The following is a 17,289-nucleotide window of genomic DNA, read 5'->3' as shown; positions in this document are numbered from 1 at the left end:
TGATCATTGTTGTTTGGTTCCTTGTGTTCTGGCTGATGTGAGACATTATAATGGGTACTCCACAGAGTGACAAAATGTTGAGATCATTTTGGAGCATATACAACCAGGAGTCAGTTCACTCTGCCTCCTGCATTGACGCTAAGCACTAACCCCCTGGAAGCAGAAGGCTCTCTAACTGCTGTGATGTACACTACTTTCTGTCTTAATTGCGTTCCCCCAATCATTTTAATGAAATGTTCCAAATAGACATCTGTGACATCTACACCTTTGTCACCACTGAAATGATTACCATACCTAGCTTCACTACCCACCGTGCCCTAAAGTGAATTGATAATCAGCTCCATAAAGCAGGTGCAAGCCTATGTATTGACACCCATACTCACAAACTTACAGGCTTTTTGTATTATTCATCCAAGAAGCAATTATTAAGCACTGCATACCATGCCATGCACCAGGCAGTATGCTCTGATAGGGCACTGAGAGGCTGTACTTAGTTAGTAAGCCCAGAGCAGTGTCCTCAACCCTAAATCTCATGCTTTCGTTCAGCTTCTTTTCAATTCAATGATAACTGAGGAGTTCACCCATCGATACCAGGAGGGAAAACTGAGAAGAGGAAAATTCTTTGTTAGAATTGTTCTCATAGTTGAGCTTATATAATATAAAAAGTAATGATCCCAAGGAGTGCATATTTTAATATATAAGAATGTTGAAAGGCTCGAATCTATGCCGAGATGCGTAGAACTAGAATACAAAGTGTTTCCGGTGGAAACATGAGAAAAACAGAGCAAGGCTATGCTGCTTTTATGTAAGCCAGTCAAAGAGCTCAGCCTGAGTGGCTGCCTGTGTGTCAGTGTGAGGTAATCCACCCTCTCCTTCCTGGCCCCCCTCCCTTCTCCAGGGAAATGAGTCACACCTGGTCGCTGCCCTTGATGTGATGTTTGATATCCTGAATTCCCATCAGCCCCGCACAGCCAGGATGATGTCAGCACAGTTGACACTGTTAGATCCCTGCACTGCTTACATCAACTCCCTGTCGCTCGAGCGTCAAATGAGTGTGGCAGAGGGAGGAGGTACCCTCTTCTTAGCAACCAAGTATCCAGGAGCCAGAAAGGACATCTGGCGCTTTGCTTTGGGAATTTCCAGTGCTTCCCAGAATTTCAGCCAGATTGGAACACTGTTGCTGAGTTAAAAAGAAATGACAGCAAATCCCCAATTTATGACGTGTTTGAGTTATGTTGAACCGCACTTATGACCATCCATTCTTTTCTTTTTTGTACATCTTATCCTTAGTATGGAAACCATGGTGACCATAGTAGTTAAGAGCTATGGCTACGGCAGTTCGAATCCACCAGGTGCTCCTTGGAAACCCTGTGGGGCAGTTCTACTCCGCCTTTAGGGTCGCTATGAATCAGAATCGACTACACAGCAATGGGTTTTTTTTTTTTTTCTTTTTGGTATTTTTAGTATATGTCGCAACGTGTCATTTGCTGCTGTTATCCTTTTCAGATGTTCACACACATGTGTTCAATGTTATGGTTTACTGTTCAAAACACAGCTGGATTTATAGATACTGATAATAAAAGGCAATAATAACGAAAAAAATGAGGTATTCAACTTACATCAGGACCAATTTATGATAGAGTTGCTGAAATGCAGCCCCATCGGGACTCCCAGTATTTGTCTTCTCCTTAGGATGTGTGTGCTTTTACAACATTTCAGATCAAAATGTTTATCAAGACAGCAGATTTTACCAAAGTCCTTACCCCATGTTTGGCTGATTCCTCTGGGATATCTTTTACATACTTTTTAGAAATAATCTTTCTTCTGGTTAAAAAAAGGAAAAGCTTCATTGAGATCCGTTCTCAAATCCATGATACATATAACATAAATAATCAAACTGGATGGAAAATGCTGATGATGGTGTTAATAATAGTCTCCTAAAATGGCTCCAAGGGATTGGTGGTTCAGAGGTAGAATTCTTGCCTTCCAGGTGGAAGACCTGGGTTAGATTCCCCGCCAGCGCACCTCATGTGCACCCACCAGTCCTTATCACCAGTCAGTGGAGGCTTGCTGGTTGCTATGATGATGTTTACATCATACAAGCTCAACTGCCAGAACAATTCAAACAAAGCATGTTGCTCTTTGTTTCCCTCCAGGTACCGCCTAGTAAACTCCTTAGATATCACTGAATTGAAACAAAGCTGAACAAAAGAGCAAGATTTAGGGCTGATGACACTGCTCTGGGCTGGCTAAGTGGAGCTTCCAGACTAAGATGGCTAGGAAGAAAGGTCGGGCAATCTACTTCTGAAAATCAGCCAAGATCAAAATGGTCTGATCTGCCACCTATCATAGGGTTGGTGCAGAACTGGGTAGCGTTTGCTTACTTGTGCCATGAGTCGGGGACTGATTAGCAGCAGCTAACAACAAGATGGCTTCAGAGAAAGTATAGCAGTATTGCTGGGTCTCATATGCTAGATTATATTTAATTAACAAACAATGGATACCTAGATAGACAGACAGATAGATAGATAGTTAGACAGATAATAGGTAGACAGATAGACAGACAGGCAGACAGGCAGGCAGACAGACACAGATGATAGATGATAGATTAGATAGATGATAGATAGATTAGACAGGTAGGTAGGTAGGTAGATAGGTAGACAGGTAGGTAGATCGGTAGGTAGGTAGGTAGATAGGTAGACAGACAGACAGATAGGCAGATACACAGAGATAGAAGCCATCATGGAGACCTTATGTACAACAGAATGAAATGTTGCCTAGTCCTGTGTCCACCTTACTGTCACCAGCGTGTTCATTTAAATCCATCATTGCAGCTATTGTGACAACCCATCTCACAAGGGTCTCTGTCACTCTTGCTGGCCCTCTGCTTCACCTAACATGACATCTTCCTTTGTTGATTGATACCTCCTGATGATATGTCTAAAGCAAGTGAGCTGGACAATGTTCTTCTGTGATTCATAAAGTTTGCACTGGCTAATTTATGGAAGTACATCTCCAGGCTTTTCTTCCTAGTCTCTCTTAGTCTGGAAGCTCTGCTGAAACCTGTCCACCATGGATGACCCTACCGGTACTTGAAACATTGATGGGATAGCTTCCAGCTTCACAGCAAGAGGCAAACCACCACAGTATGACAAACTGACAGACGAATGGTCAACTCAGACAACTGCAACTTATACAGACATTGTCATATGTTGATTTTCTGGAGGGGTTAACTTTAGGAAGGAGACCTAAGAGCATATTTTGGGAAGTGTTTGCTACAGCGGAAGAACCGTTTCGTAGTCATCAGAATCTCCAGCAATGGAGATTTGAAGTCCAATTTTCCAGACCATTCTCTCTAAGTGATTATGGCTATCTTGACTACTTCGCACATGTTCCAGTTGTCTTACAGCTGTCTTTTTGCTCTCTTACTCATTCATCCCACACACATTTCCGGTAGGATCCCTGCCTCCAGGCCACTTAGAGTCAAGTGGGAGAGTTAGGAAGTAATCTGAAAATGCAGACAGGACAGTATGATACATGCTGTCATAAGAGATGAACGCCAGTGCTGAGAGCAGAAGAACCATAGCCCATCTCCTCCTGGAGCCCAGACACAGGCAAAGTCCTCAGGGATGGCTTCCTCCCATCTTCATAGTTCTTTTCCCTGCTATAACGCAAATTATTTCTTCAACTCCTGACACTATCCATTAAATACTACTTCTTAAAAGTTTAACGAGCAACTCTATTCAGTCCAGACAGGGCATGACTGACATGCCCAGGTTACCCTGAACATTGACATCCCAGCAAAATGAGAAGCAGCTATTACATTTGTCCTCCTGTGGCAGGGAAAATAAGAGATGTTCAGAGAACTCTCTCTTCGAATCTTAGGATCTGAATGGGGTGGGAGCCAGTGGCTGGGGAATATACGGCACCTTACAGTTTCTCTCAGCAGATTACTTTTCGCACTGGATTATTACTGCTTATTTATTGCTTATGTACTTATCCCCCACAATCAAGAGACTGGGCTTTCTGAGAACATAACGCTTCTATCTTACCTACTATTATATCCCCACAGTCTGACCCAGGGCCTGGAATAGAGCAGGTGCTAATAAATACTTGTGTTTCGTGAATATTTTATGCTTTTGCAGCTCCTTCTCATTTTAATCCTGGCTTTAACCTATAATTAGTTTGTTGTTGTTAGGTGCCGTCAAGTCAGTTCTGACTCATAGCGACGCTATGCACAAGGAATGAAACACTGCCCGGCCCTGCGCCATCCTTACAATCGTTATTATGGTTGAGTTCATTGTGGCAGCCACTGCGTCAATCCACCTCGTTGAGGGTCTTCCTTCTTTCCGCTTACCCTCTACTTTAGCAACCATAATGTCCTTCTCCAGGGACTGATCCATCCTGACAACAAGTCCAGCATAAGATGCAGTCTTGCCATCCTTGCTTCTAAGTTTAGTTTAAAAAGTAGATAGTGCTTTATAATATTTTCATATACTGCTCACATTAAAAATAATATTTGTAAGGCACACTAGGGTAAATAAAAAAGGCTGCCCCAGGCTGTAGGCAGCTAGCCCCAGGCCCTGCCCGTCTCTTCCTTTCCCCAACTCCTACCCTCCCCATCCCATTCCCATCCCTCCGGAGTTTAGGAGATCAGTACCAGGGCATATCTGAAACTCCTTTGAGGCTGAATGCTTGGGAAGTGCTTCTGGTTTCAAAAATTAAGAAGAGAGCAAAACAGGTTAATTTTCTCCCACTTGGCTTTGTATCCCAGCTTTTCCTTCCCAACACGTTTTGTAGTGTTTTCCCTGTTAACTTCCAGCTTTAAAAATACCTTTATAAATAGCATTATTCAAATCACTTACAGTGAGAATTATTAGTGTAATATTTGTAGAATTATGAAAGGCTGCGTGGATGCACTGCTGATATGCCCAGACATCATGGAAAGGCACTTTGTCTTTCATCTTGGAAAGCAGAGATTTGTCAATAAATGTACATTAGCCCTACCCTCAACCCCAGCCCACCACTACCACCACCAGTATTTGTTGTCCAGATGGGTTCCTAACATCCCACATGTTATGAAAATCTCAAGTCATTTCAGAATGGATTTCAACTTGACTTCTTTGTCCTAAGCACAGACTTATATGCTTTGCCATCCTCACTCTTGCCTTAAATTTTTAATAAAATGTGATTGATTAACATTTAAACGCAAACACAAAAGCCTTGATCGACCTGTACTCACACTGATCAATGCTTCCAAGAACTGCAAAGCTGTAGTCGCCTGAAGATGGAACACTGTTTGGGACTGACAGATTTTCATAGTGGCCCCGGCATTAGATTAACACTTTTATCATGAGGTGTTTGCACAACACAGCATAGAATTTAACATGACTCGAATGGTCTTTTTCTTTTGCTCATTTTACTCCCCACCTTTCCAATGTAAAAACTACACATTTTTTTGTTGTTGTTGCTTGTTTCTCTCACCTACCCTCTACCTTCTTTCTCACCACCATCTTAGACTCTTAATTTAGAACCCCATTTCTCCTTCTAAGATAGGAAAATCAAATTGAAAACAAGGTGAAAACATACTCTTGTTGACAGTGAGCAGAAAGCAGAAACGGACCAACAAAAAGGGTCCAGTTGTATATATCACTGTTCAGATCGAGAAAAACAGAAGCATGTTGTACTAGTCTTAAAAACTAAGCTAACCTTTGAATCCCTTGAAGACATAATATATAATTATGGGGAAGCAGTTTGGATACTGTACTTTCCTTTGCCTCACCTTTGGAGTCTCAATCCATCATACTGCCTGGCACAGGCAGGCCTTCCATTCCATTCCTCAGTACCAAACCAAAAACCAAACCCACTGCCACCGAGTTGACTCCGACTCATAGCGACCCTATAGGACAGAGTAGAACTGCCCCGTAGAGTTTCCAAGGAGCACCTGGCAGATTTGAACTGCCAACCTCTTGGTTAGCAGCCATGGCACTTAACCACTATACCACCAGCATTTCCTCCTCAGTACTACCTTCTTAAAAAGGAGCCCTACACAAACCACAACCTCTTCTAACCTGAGACCAAGAAAACTAGATGGTGCCCAGCTATCACTACCAGCCGTTCTGACCAGGAACACAAGAGAAGGTCTCAGACAGAATGGGAGAAAAATGTAGAACAAAACTGAAATTCCTTCTAAAAAAAGGCCAGACTATGGTCCAAAGCCTTCAAATCCCAAAATCCAATCCTGTGAGGTGTTTGGTTATATCTAAGAAGTATCCTTAACTGTGCCCCCAATGAGTTTTATTACATATGTGGATATAAATGCATATATACGCCTACATCCATATACATATACATACAACTATATAGGAGCCCTGGGGGCACAGTGGTTAAGTGTTCAGCTGCTAACCAAAAGGTCTGCAGTTTGAATCAACCAGCTACTCCTTGGAAACCCAATGGGGCAATTCTACTCTGTCCTGTAGGATGGCTAGGAGTCCAAATCAATTTGACTGCGATGAATTTTTTTTTACACCTATGTATACGCATATATCCTCATACATACATACCTATGCACATATATGCATATATATATATACCCTCACACATATATTTTTGTTGTTGTTGCTCTTGTTGCAAAATTATATATGCCATAACAATTACCAAAAGGCCCTTTTTCCTTTTGTACATTTAAGTGTCATTAATTACCTTGGTCAAGCTGTGCACTTTACCACATTCAGGGTTATGTTTCCCATCACCCAAAATAACAAGAATGATTTCCCCTCTCCCCCCACATCCACCCATCTCCGGTAACCACCAATGAATGTTAGTCTCTGTATATATACTGTTCTTGTCTTTTTATAAAAGTAAGATAATACAATATTTGTCCTTTTGTGATTGGCTTTTTTCACTCAGTATAACGTCCTCCAGAGTTATCCACATTATGTTTTGAAAACTCATCATTCTTTATGGCTGTGTAGTATTCCATTGCGTGTATGTACCACATTTTGTTTATCCATTCATCCATTGATGGGCATGCAGGCTGTTTCCATCTTTTTGCTATTGTGAGTAGTACTGCAATGAACATAGGTGTGTATATGTCTGCCTAGAAGTGGAATTACTGGATCCTAAAGTAATTCTATTTCTAGTTTTTTGAGAAAGCACCACACTGTTTTCCATAGTGGTTGTACTATTTTACAATTCCACCAATAGTGGATGAGGGTTCCAATCTCCTCACACCCTCACCTGCATTTATCAATTTCTTCTGGTATTTTTATCAGCATCATTTTAGCAGGGGTGAGATGATATCTCACTGTAGTTTTGGTTTGCCTCTCTCCTTTTTTAATGGCTAATAACCGTGAATATCTTTTCATGTGTTTGTTGGTCACTCGAATGTCCTCTTTCGTGAAGTGTGTGTTCATGTCCTTTGTCCATTTTTTAATTAAGTTGATCGCCTTTTTGTAGTTGAGTTGTTAATGTTTTTGGTGTATTTTAGAGATTGGACCCTTATCGGATATGTCATTCCCAGAGATTTTTTCCCAGTCTGTAGGTTGTCCTTTTACTCTTCTGATAAAGCCTTTTGATGAGCATAAGTATTTAATGTTTACGAGGTCCCGGTCATCTAATTTGTCTTCGGTTGTTCCTGCATTTGCGGTTGTGTTTATTCTTGGGAAACATTTTGAAGGATAAATTTTAGCTGTGGAGAAGCCCTAATGGCTACTGGGCCCTATAAACAACTTCAAACTAGCAGTAACTCCAAACTAGACTTGGCCTACTCATGTCCATTCTGCACCTAAAGCTTTGGACCAACTCCTAGGAGGGATTTTTGCTTTTTACTTCCTTCTGGGCATCCTTTACTATATGTCCCATCAAACCGAAAAACCAAACCCCTTGCTTTCAAGTCAATCCCAAGTCATAGCGGCCTTATAGGACAAAGTAGAACTGCCCCACACAGTTTCCAAGGAGCGGCTGGTGGGTTTGAGCTGCTGACCATTTTTTGGGCAGCCGAGCTCTTAACCACTGCACCATCAGAGCCCCGAATGTTCCATAGATACCTGAAATTCAGTGTGTCCCTAATCAATGGCATCTTTCTGCCCCCTCTTCCTCCTCAACAACTATGCATCCTATATTCTTTATTTCGGTAAATAAAAATAGGGCCCTTTGTTCTCCTGAATTTATCCTTCTTCTTTACCATCTACATGCATGTGCTACCCAATCTTTCTTCTAAATACCTTCTGAAGTCATTCCCTCTTCTCTGTCCTCATTGATCTTGCCATGGTTCAGCCCCATTATCGTTGACTTGGACAGTTATAATAGCGCTGCCAGGCCTTGTTGCATCCAATCTCACTCCTGGAGTTCATTGCTCCAAACGGTTGCCTTATCAAACTTTCTCATACGTAAATCAGATCATGGCATTTCCCAGTTTACAACCCTGTAGTGACTGAGGCAGATTAAAACTCAAATTCCTTCCCTTGGCTCTGTGAGTCTCTTGACTTCCTTAAACAAGCTGTCTACTTAGCATTGCCTCATCACCTCTGACTTTGGCAGGTCAGCCCTAGTCATCATCTCTGATTGACAAACACTCAGAATGTCAAATTCCAGTTCCAATGTCACTTTCCCTGTGCTCTAAGGGAAATTAGTCACTCTCTCGCTCTGTGCTCCAATAGCACTTGGTACATGTTCGGCTCTAACAATATTGTTTTAAAAACCATTTGCCATCAGTCACCTCTGACTCATGGCAACCCCATGTGTGTCAAAGTAGAACTGTGCTCCATAGGGTTTTCAACGGCTGGTTTTTTGGAAGTCAGTCACTAGGTCTTTCTTCTGAGGTACCTGTAGGTGAACTTGAACCTGTACCCTCTCGGTTGGCAGCTGAGCATGTTAACCATTTGCACCATCTTGGGCTTCCATTGTTGTTTTAGATAGTATTTGTTTATATGTCTTTCTGCTTCCCAAGTTCTTAACTTTGGTTCCATTGACTCCAGGATGGTCTCTGCTTTGGGGACTCGAACTCCTTCAAAATTCATTCAAAATAATGTGTGCATGTGTGGGTGTGCACATGCAGGCAATTTTCATCACCTTTTCAAAGGGATCCATGACCCCCCTCCCCCCAAAAAAAATGCTCCTTAGAAGCAAGGATGGTAAGACTTCAACTCATATACATTGGACATGTCATCAGAGGGGAACCAACCCTGGAAAAGGACATCATAATTGGGAAAGTAGAGGGTTAGCAAAAAAGAAGAGCCTCAGTGAGGTGGATTGTCACAGTGGCTACAACAATTGCCTCAAACACAGTAACGATTGTGAGGATGGCTTAGGACCTGGCAGTGTTTCCTTCTGTTATACACGGGGTCACTATGAGTCAGAACTGACTTAAGGGCACCTAACAACTGCCCTAGACTGGGAGCTTTTTTTAGGCCACAGAACATATTGTCTTCTTCTTTGTATAACTAGTTTATTGAAGAGTCTGAACTCAGTAGGGCATAAACATGAAACAGTTTTATTTTTCTCTAATCCTTGCTTTGAACTCTGTTCTGTCAAATCTTCCTTTCCTGCTCTCTAAGGGAATCTCAGATCTCACAGTTTCCTGGTCTCTTTTATTCATTAAAAAGACTAGTTCATTTATTTTGCCCCTAATTCAAACAAGCCAACTCTAAAAAGACATCTTCGAAACAATCAAGTAATTGGAATATGAACTGGTTTTAAACGATATTATGAAATTAATGTTTGGTTATAGTAATGATATGGTGCTTATATCTTTTTTTTTTTTTTTAAAGAGTTAGAGATATACACTGAAGTGTTTGCAGTGTTATCAGAATTATATGATACCTAGGATTTGTTTTAGAATATTCTAGGAAAAAAAAAAGTGGAGGTAACAGATTAAGCCAGATTGACAAAAATAATTACTGAAACTGCAGAAGAGTCTGCATTGTCTTTGTTTTAATAAATCGTATTTATTTAATTGATGAGGGGATAATTTAATTTTTAATAATGCCTGGTTAACAACCAGTTCACAAGATTCCTGAAAATTTAACAAATTCATGAACCAGTGCCAGTCAGCTCCGGAACACCCAGTAACTACCTTATTTGTTTGATTTCTGTGTATATTTGAAAACTTCCACAACATAGTGCTTTGTTTTTTCATTATTTTTCTTTTTTAACCCAGTCAAATCCATTTTAGAACCTCAGTCTCACACATATCCACTGGTAAATATTTAACAACCAGTTCTCTAGGGGGAAAAAAAAAAAAAAAAGCCTTAATTTTTAGCATTTGCCCATTTCCGTGGTGTAAATACTTTTCCCATGGCAGATTTCAAGCTACCAGCGAGAGGTCACAAAATGCAGAGTTGCAAGAGATGCCCAGTAGCACACTCTTAACACAATATTTCTACCCTACAGGTATAATAAATGTAAATAAGAGCAACAATAAAGTAAAACGCAGTGAAATAACTTTAGAATGATGAGTTTTGAGTCTGCATTGTCTTTGTTCTAATAACATTTATTTATTAAATAAACTTGTCATCAAAGGGTGGGAGTGTAGTCTGCTCCCATGTCACTCCCTCTTTCCACTCTGCTAACCAGTTGCCGTCGAATCGATTCCGATTCACAGTGACACTAGAAGACAGAGTAGAACTGCCCCATAGTGCTTCCAAGGAGCCGCCTGGTGGATTCGAACTGCTAACCTTTTGGTTAGCAGCTGTAGCACTTAACCATTACACCACTAGGGTTTCCTCCACTCTACTATATCTCTCCAATTCTCTTGTTCCCTGAGTAAACAGTCACAGAGGGCAGATTAGCAAACTCAGTGCACAAGCAAATAATGGTAATTCTATCTTTTTGGTAGCAGCCCCCTCGCATTTCTCTCTTGGAGCTCTCCTCACCTGTCCTGGTGAAGGCCAGGTGAGGCACTGCCCTCCCACCCCAGTGCTCTCCTTCTGGTCATCTGTTTACATAGAGGGTAGGTAGAGCTGGAGGAAATGTGAAGTGTAACTTTCTTTGCTGACTCTCAATAAGCCCTGGGAAAATTATTGGACCCCAGTTGTTTTAACTTTTATGTGTATGTGTGGTAAAATACATTTAACATAAAATCTTCTACTTTAATCATTTTTAAGTGTACAATTCAGTGACACGAATTACATTCACAATATGCAACCCTCACCATTACCTAGTTCCAAAACTTTTATCACCTCAAACAGATGCTTATTATCCATTCAGCAGTAACTCCCCTGACCCCCCACCTTGGAAACCCCTAATCTACTTTTTATCTTTCAATTGGGTTCTAGTCACCAATTCAGGTCTCCTGAAAAAAAATCTCCCTGCTAGGAACAACTGGCAAGTAAGAGATGCCTAGTAAATATTTGTTGAATGAATGAATTTTTTTTTTTTTTTTAAGTTGGAAGAACTCATGTAGAATTTGTTTTTCTTATGTTTGAATGTGGGGACATTAAAAATAGTAAGACTGGGATCAGTGTTGCTGGCATGTAATAGAGTAGCACTACTGTATTTGCTGTGTTTAATTATTTCTTGAAGGTTAATTATTATTAAACATTTCACATATAGCCCTTCACACATTAAGTAATATGTTTTCCCAAAATTTTAAATTCTGTATCTGGGACATTTTGAAATTGTTCTGCTATTATTACTTTTGGTTTGGTGTTTCTTCCTCTCTTTTGGACCCAATCAGATAAGCAATGGACTTGAGACTAAACTCTCTCTGTTTTATGAACAACTGAGACTATGCCATAGTATTGTAGGACCCCCTTGCTAGCCTCTATGCCCTAAAAATAAACTAGGGTTCTAAAGGCCTGGAAGCAGCAGTGAAATAGGGCTGGCTTAGAGCCGAGGGTGAGCAGAGAGGCAGCACTCAGGAAGAAAACCAGAATTAAATGTCAGGCTGAACGTTCAACCCAAAGGGATTAGCTAAAGAGGCAGAATCCACGTGCCAAAAGCAGATGGAAGAGCAGATACACCAGATCCAAGCAAAAGGGAGGTGAGCCTGCACAGCTTCTCAGAGTTACTGGGGCTTAGATATAAGAAGGAAGTTCTGAGTGTGTTAGGCCTGCTCCAGTTCTTGGCATTTGTCATGGATTAAATTATGTCCCTCCAAAAATGTGTGTATCAACTTTGTTAGGCCATGATTCCCAGTATTGTGTGGTTGTCTTCTATTTTGTGATTGTAATTTTATATTAAAAGGATTAGGGTGGGGTTGTAACACCTCCCTTACTCAGGTTACCTCCCTGAGCCAAGGTAAAGGGAGTTCCCCTGGGGTGTGGCCTGCGCCACCTTTTATCTCTCAAGAGATAAAAGGGAAGAAAGCAGAGAGTTGGGGGCCTCATACCACCAAGAATGCAGCACCAGGAGCAGAGCGTGTCCTTTGGACATGGGGTCCCTGCACCTGAGAAGCTCCATGACCGGGGAAGATTGAGGACAAGGACCTTTCCCCAGAGCCATTAGAGAGAGAAAGCCTTCCCCTGGAGCTGACGCCCTGAATTTGGACTTGTAACCTACCAGACTGTAAGAAAATGAATTTCTCTTTGTTAAAGACATCCACTTGTGGTATTTCTGTTATAGCAGCAGTAGATGACTAAGACAGAATTAGTCCCAGGATGGTTCAGAAGGGAGGGCCACAGCCAAGCCAGCCTTACCTGGCTCTTCTCCTCACTCCGCTTGTCCTGAGCACTTTGGCCATTCACAGACTTCCCTGCCCCTCTTACTCTTGTATTATGTTCAATATCCAGTGTCAGGTCAACCAACTTTGGTTTTGTCCTTTCTTTTTTACAGACCTTTGAGTATTCCTAAAAAAAAAAAAAAATCACAGAACTGTTCAGTCATTTCTTAGCACCACACGTTATTAATCAAGAGGTTTCTCAATTGCTGCCAAATACGTTTCTTTCTTATTTTTGAAAGTAATTTCCATAGCAGTTTGCATACGTTTCCTAGGGCAGCTGTAACAAAATTACCACCAACTGGTGGTTTAAAACAGCAGACATTCGTTCTCTCAAAGATCTGGAGGCCGAGTCCGAAATCAAGGTGAAGACAGGGTCATGCTCCCTCCCAAAGCTCTAGGCAAGAATCCTTCCTTGCCTCTTCCGGTTTCTGGCAATGCTTGGTATTCCTTGGCTTACAGCTGCATCACTCCAGTCTTTGCCTCAATCTTCACATGGCTTTCTCCCCTGCGTCTGTGTCTCTGTGTCCAAAGTTGCCCCTTCTTATAAAGACACCATTCTTATTGAACTGAGGGCCCACCCTAATCCAGTACAATCTCATAAAAATTCTATTTCCAGATAAAGTCACATTCATAGGTTCCAGATTCATCCATGTTGTAGCATGTATGCAAACTTCATTTTTCTTAATGGCTGGGTAATATTCTATTGTGTGGATAAGGATATATCACATTTTGTTTATTCATTCACCTGTGGATGAATACTTGGGTTCTGTCCACCCTTTGGCTTTTGTGAATAATGCTTCAGTGAACATTGGTGTACAAGTATATGTTTGAGTCCCCGGTTTTAATCTTTTGGGTAGATGCCTAGAAGTGGAATTGCTAGGTCATATGAAAATCCCATGTTTAACCTTTTGAGGAACTGCCAAACTGTTTTCCATATCGGCTGCACCATTTTACATTCCCATCAGCATTCCTGCCAACACTTGTTAGTTTTCCTTTTTCTGTGGTTAAGACCTCAGCTGCTAACCAAAAGGTCGGCAGTTCAAATCCACCAGCCACTCCTTGGAAACCCTATGGGGCAGTTCTACTCTATCCTATAGGATGGCTATGAGTCAGAATCAACTTGATAAAAAAAACCTACTGCTGTCGAGTCGATTCCGACTCATAGAGACAACTTGAGAGCAGTATTTTTTGTTTTGGTTTAGTGAGGATTAAATGGTGTCTCAGAGTGGTTTTAATTTATATGTTACAACGTGGATGAATCCTGAAAACATTATGCAGGTAGAAATAAGCCAAACACCAAAGGACAAATATAATGTGATCCTAAACTAGTTTTTTACTTACATGAGATATCTAGAATAGGCAAATGCACAGAGATAAAAGTTTATTAGTGGTTAACGGAGACTAGAGAAATGAAGGGAATAGCAGCTATTGTGTAAGTGGTACTGGATTTCTTTTGGGGGTAATTTTAAAAAAACCTTTGGAAATGGATAGTGGTGATAATTGCACAACAGGGTGAGTATAGTTAATGTCATTGAATTGTGCAAATAAAATAGAAAATTTTGGTATATATATATATATATATATAACTATATGTATATTTAACAGAATTAAATTTATATTTTTACCAGAATTAAAACCAACAAACAACTCCACAACTCAAGGGTAGGATCCCTCCCCCAAAGTGTGTTGACCAGCCTTGCTTGGCCCCAATGTGGTATCCCAGGATGCAACAGGCAATGGAAAATCTCCAGGGAACCCAACTGCTCTAGTTTCACTCTCCATAAGTTTTTCCTAATAAACATTGTTAAAGAAGGCCTGATATGTATGCTGTCAGTGAGCCAATTCTATTTCTTGTTCTCCAGCTTCTTTTTCCCTTCCCACTCGCTGTATACTGATGTGATGGTTGGCACCATCTGTATCTTAGACCCAGAGAGGGAAATCAGGTTTTTAAAAATGGCAGAGCCATCCTACTAGCCCTAGACTGCCTATATCTGGACCATAACATGGGACAGAAATAAACTTCTTTCTGCGTTGTCTATATTTTTTGTTCTTTTTGTAATAATGGTTGAAACTATATCCAATTCAATACACAGACTCCTTCTCCCAGTCGTGTGCCCCAAATTGCAGCTCCTTGCCTCTCCTTGGAAAAATGATGCCTCATCGTTTACTGAGAAATTTCAGCACACCCAAAGGAGAATTCTGTTGCAGGATTTTGGCAGAAAATGCCACTTTAGAGTAGTGCTATCCCAATAATACGAATCTTTCTATATCAATTGGAGCCAATCTCATCAACATTGATTGGTTTTACTATTTCTGGCTGGTCTCCCAGATGTCCAGCCAGCCTAGTGGAGACTAATGGTTCGTGAAGTTCACAAAAGACAAACTGAGTAACATTTCAACTAACCCAGTGGTTCTCACACCTGGGGAAAGTCTAAAATATTCTTAGCCATACCCCAGGCCATTAAAATTGAATCTCTGAGGGTGAGACCCAGTCATCAGCATCACATAAAGTCCCCCCACCCCACCCCAGTAATTCTGATGAGCAGCTAAGATTGAGAACCACTACCCTAACCTAAGCTGCCACGTCTGCACCCCTTATTCTTACGGTGACCACACCTAGATCTTCTCAATCAGACATAACCAGAGCAAGGAAAAGGAAAAGACACATAAATTACTCCCTGCCCTTCTGCATTCTCCCCTCCTTCAATCTTGAATTCTTGATTCAGGATTGCTCCTTGAATGACCTTCCCAATTTGCTCCGTCTCTTCTTGTACCTAGTTTATTTCCGCTCATACTTTTTTATTCATTAGTCTTACTGTTGACATATTATGGTGCAAATCTCCTTCTCCCAAATCTAGAGGTAATTTGTAAAATACAAAACCAGTTGCCGTCAAGTCTATTCTGATTCATGGTAATCCCACATGTGTTAGAGTAAAGCTGTGCTCCATAATGTTTCAATGGCTGATTTTTTGGAAGTAGATTTCCAGGTCTTTCTTTTGAGGCATTTTTGAGTGGACTCTAATTGCCAACCTTTCGGTTAGCGGCCAAGGCTTAACCTTTTGCACCATGCAGGGACTCTTTGTTAAATGTATCAGTCCCTATTTCTCCTTCCTTCCCATCTTTGAGGAAAAAGTATCACTCCTCTCTTCTAATCAAACCCTCTACCTGTGGTATCCCACCACCTTTTGTGGAGGCAATGTCCTTCAGTTTAGCACCTTCTCTTGAGCATCTTTAATCTCTTGCTTTATTCTTGACACCACTCTATAATCAGAATAATTAGAAGGAAAAAAATATCCGTTGCAGTCAAGTCGATTCTGACTCATGGCAACCCTATAGGACAGAGTAGAACTGCCGTATAGAGTTTCCAAGGAGTGGCTGGTAGGTTTGAACTGCGGACCTTTTGGTTATTAGCCATAGCTCTTAACCTCTGCGCCACCAGGGTCTCCAGAAGAATAAGTGTTCCCTTAAATTTAGGGATGCAGGATCTCCGGGTTGGGGAACAGGAGAGCAGTAGAGAAGATTTAAGTCATCTTTACTTTTTTTTTTTACTTCAAATTACCATTGCCAGTTTTCCACCCTCCTTTTTCCTTGGAGAAAGCTTTATCCTTTCAAAAGTTTAATGTCTCTATTTTTGGTCTAATGATCTCCTACTTCCTCCTCTTAGAACTTTCTCCCTTGAGAACTTTCTCTCTTGAAAAGAAGAGACAATTGAAAGTCTAAAGAATGAAAGATTAAAATGAGCAGAAAGAAAGGGAGATGAAGGCTATTTTCAAGTGTCTGAAGGTTGCTTGTGGAAGGAGGACTTAGCTCCATCTTCTCCATCCCCAGAAAGCAAAACTAGGGTCACCGTGAGGAAACAAGGAGATAAAACTTCTCTTTGTATAAAAGAAAAAAAAAATGACAGCTGTCACTAACTGCGTTAGAGAGTAAGCTCTTTGAGTGCAGAATCTGAAATGTTCATTTGGGGTGGACCACAGTTCCTAGTTCTGTGTTCTTTACTTGGTAGGTGCTAAAAAAAAGTTTGGTTTTAAAAAGAAAAGAAAAATATCTTGTTCTAGGAAGAAACACAAAACCTGGCAGTGGAGGTAACTAAGTAGAGACTGATGATCACATAAGAAGAATGTCACAGATCTAGTTCTTCAAGGTCTTATTTGATTTTAAAGATCTGAGCGTGGTATTCTCTCTCTCTCTCTCTAGCATGTTTAATCTTCATGCCTCTTCAATCCTCTCTCACATCCGACTATTTCCCAAACACACCATATTCTTTAGATATTTCTCATACTATTCCCTCAACCTAGAATATGCTTTCTCACTTTTTCCACCTAGCTAACTCCTAACTACTTTTAGAGGTTCAACTCTCTGTAGCTTTCCTTCTGAACTCCAGTAGTAGAGTAACTTGATTTCTAACTATAGTAAGAACTGAATGATATAAAGGAGATATTTGGCTAAAATTAAACCTAGAAATAGAGACTGACGCCAAGAGGTACACTATAAATTTGAGTTGTTATTTAATTTGTGTATCATTACTTAATTTTTCACAAGTGAATAACGTCTCCTCACATAAATTACAGGTTTCAGCCAGTGCTATGCATATAAAAAACCAAAACCAAACCCGTTGCCACTGAGTC

The sequence above is a fragment of the Loxodonta africana genome, chromosome 1 (genome assembly GCF_030014295.1).
Source record: "Loxodonta africana isolate mLoxAfr1 chromosome 1, mLoxAfr1.hap2, whole genome shotgun sequence".
Classification (NCBI taxonomy): domain Eukaryota; kingdom Metazoa; phylum Chordata; class Mammalia; order Proboscidea; family Elephantidae; genus Loxodonta; species Loxodonta africana.
Note: the sequence above shows the minus strand (reverse complement) of the source record.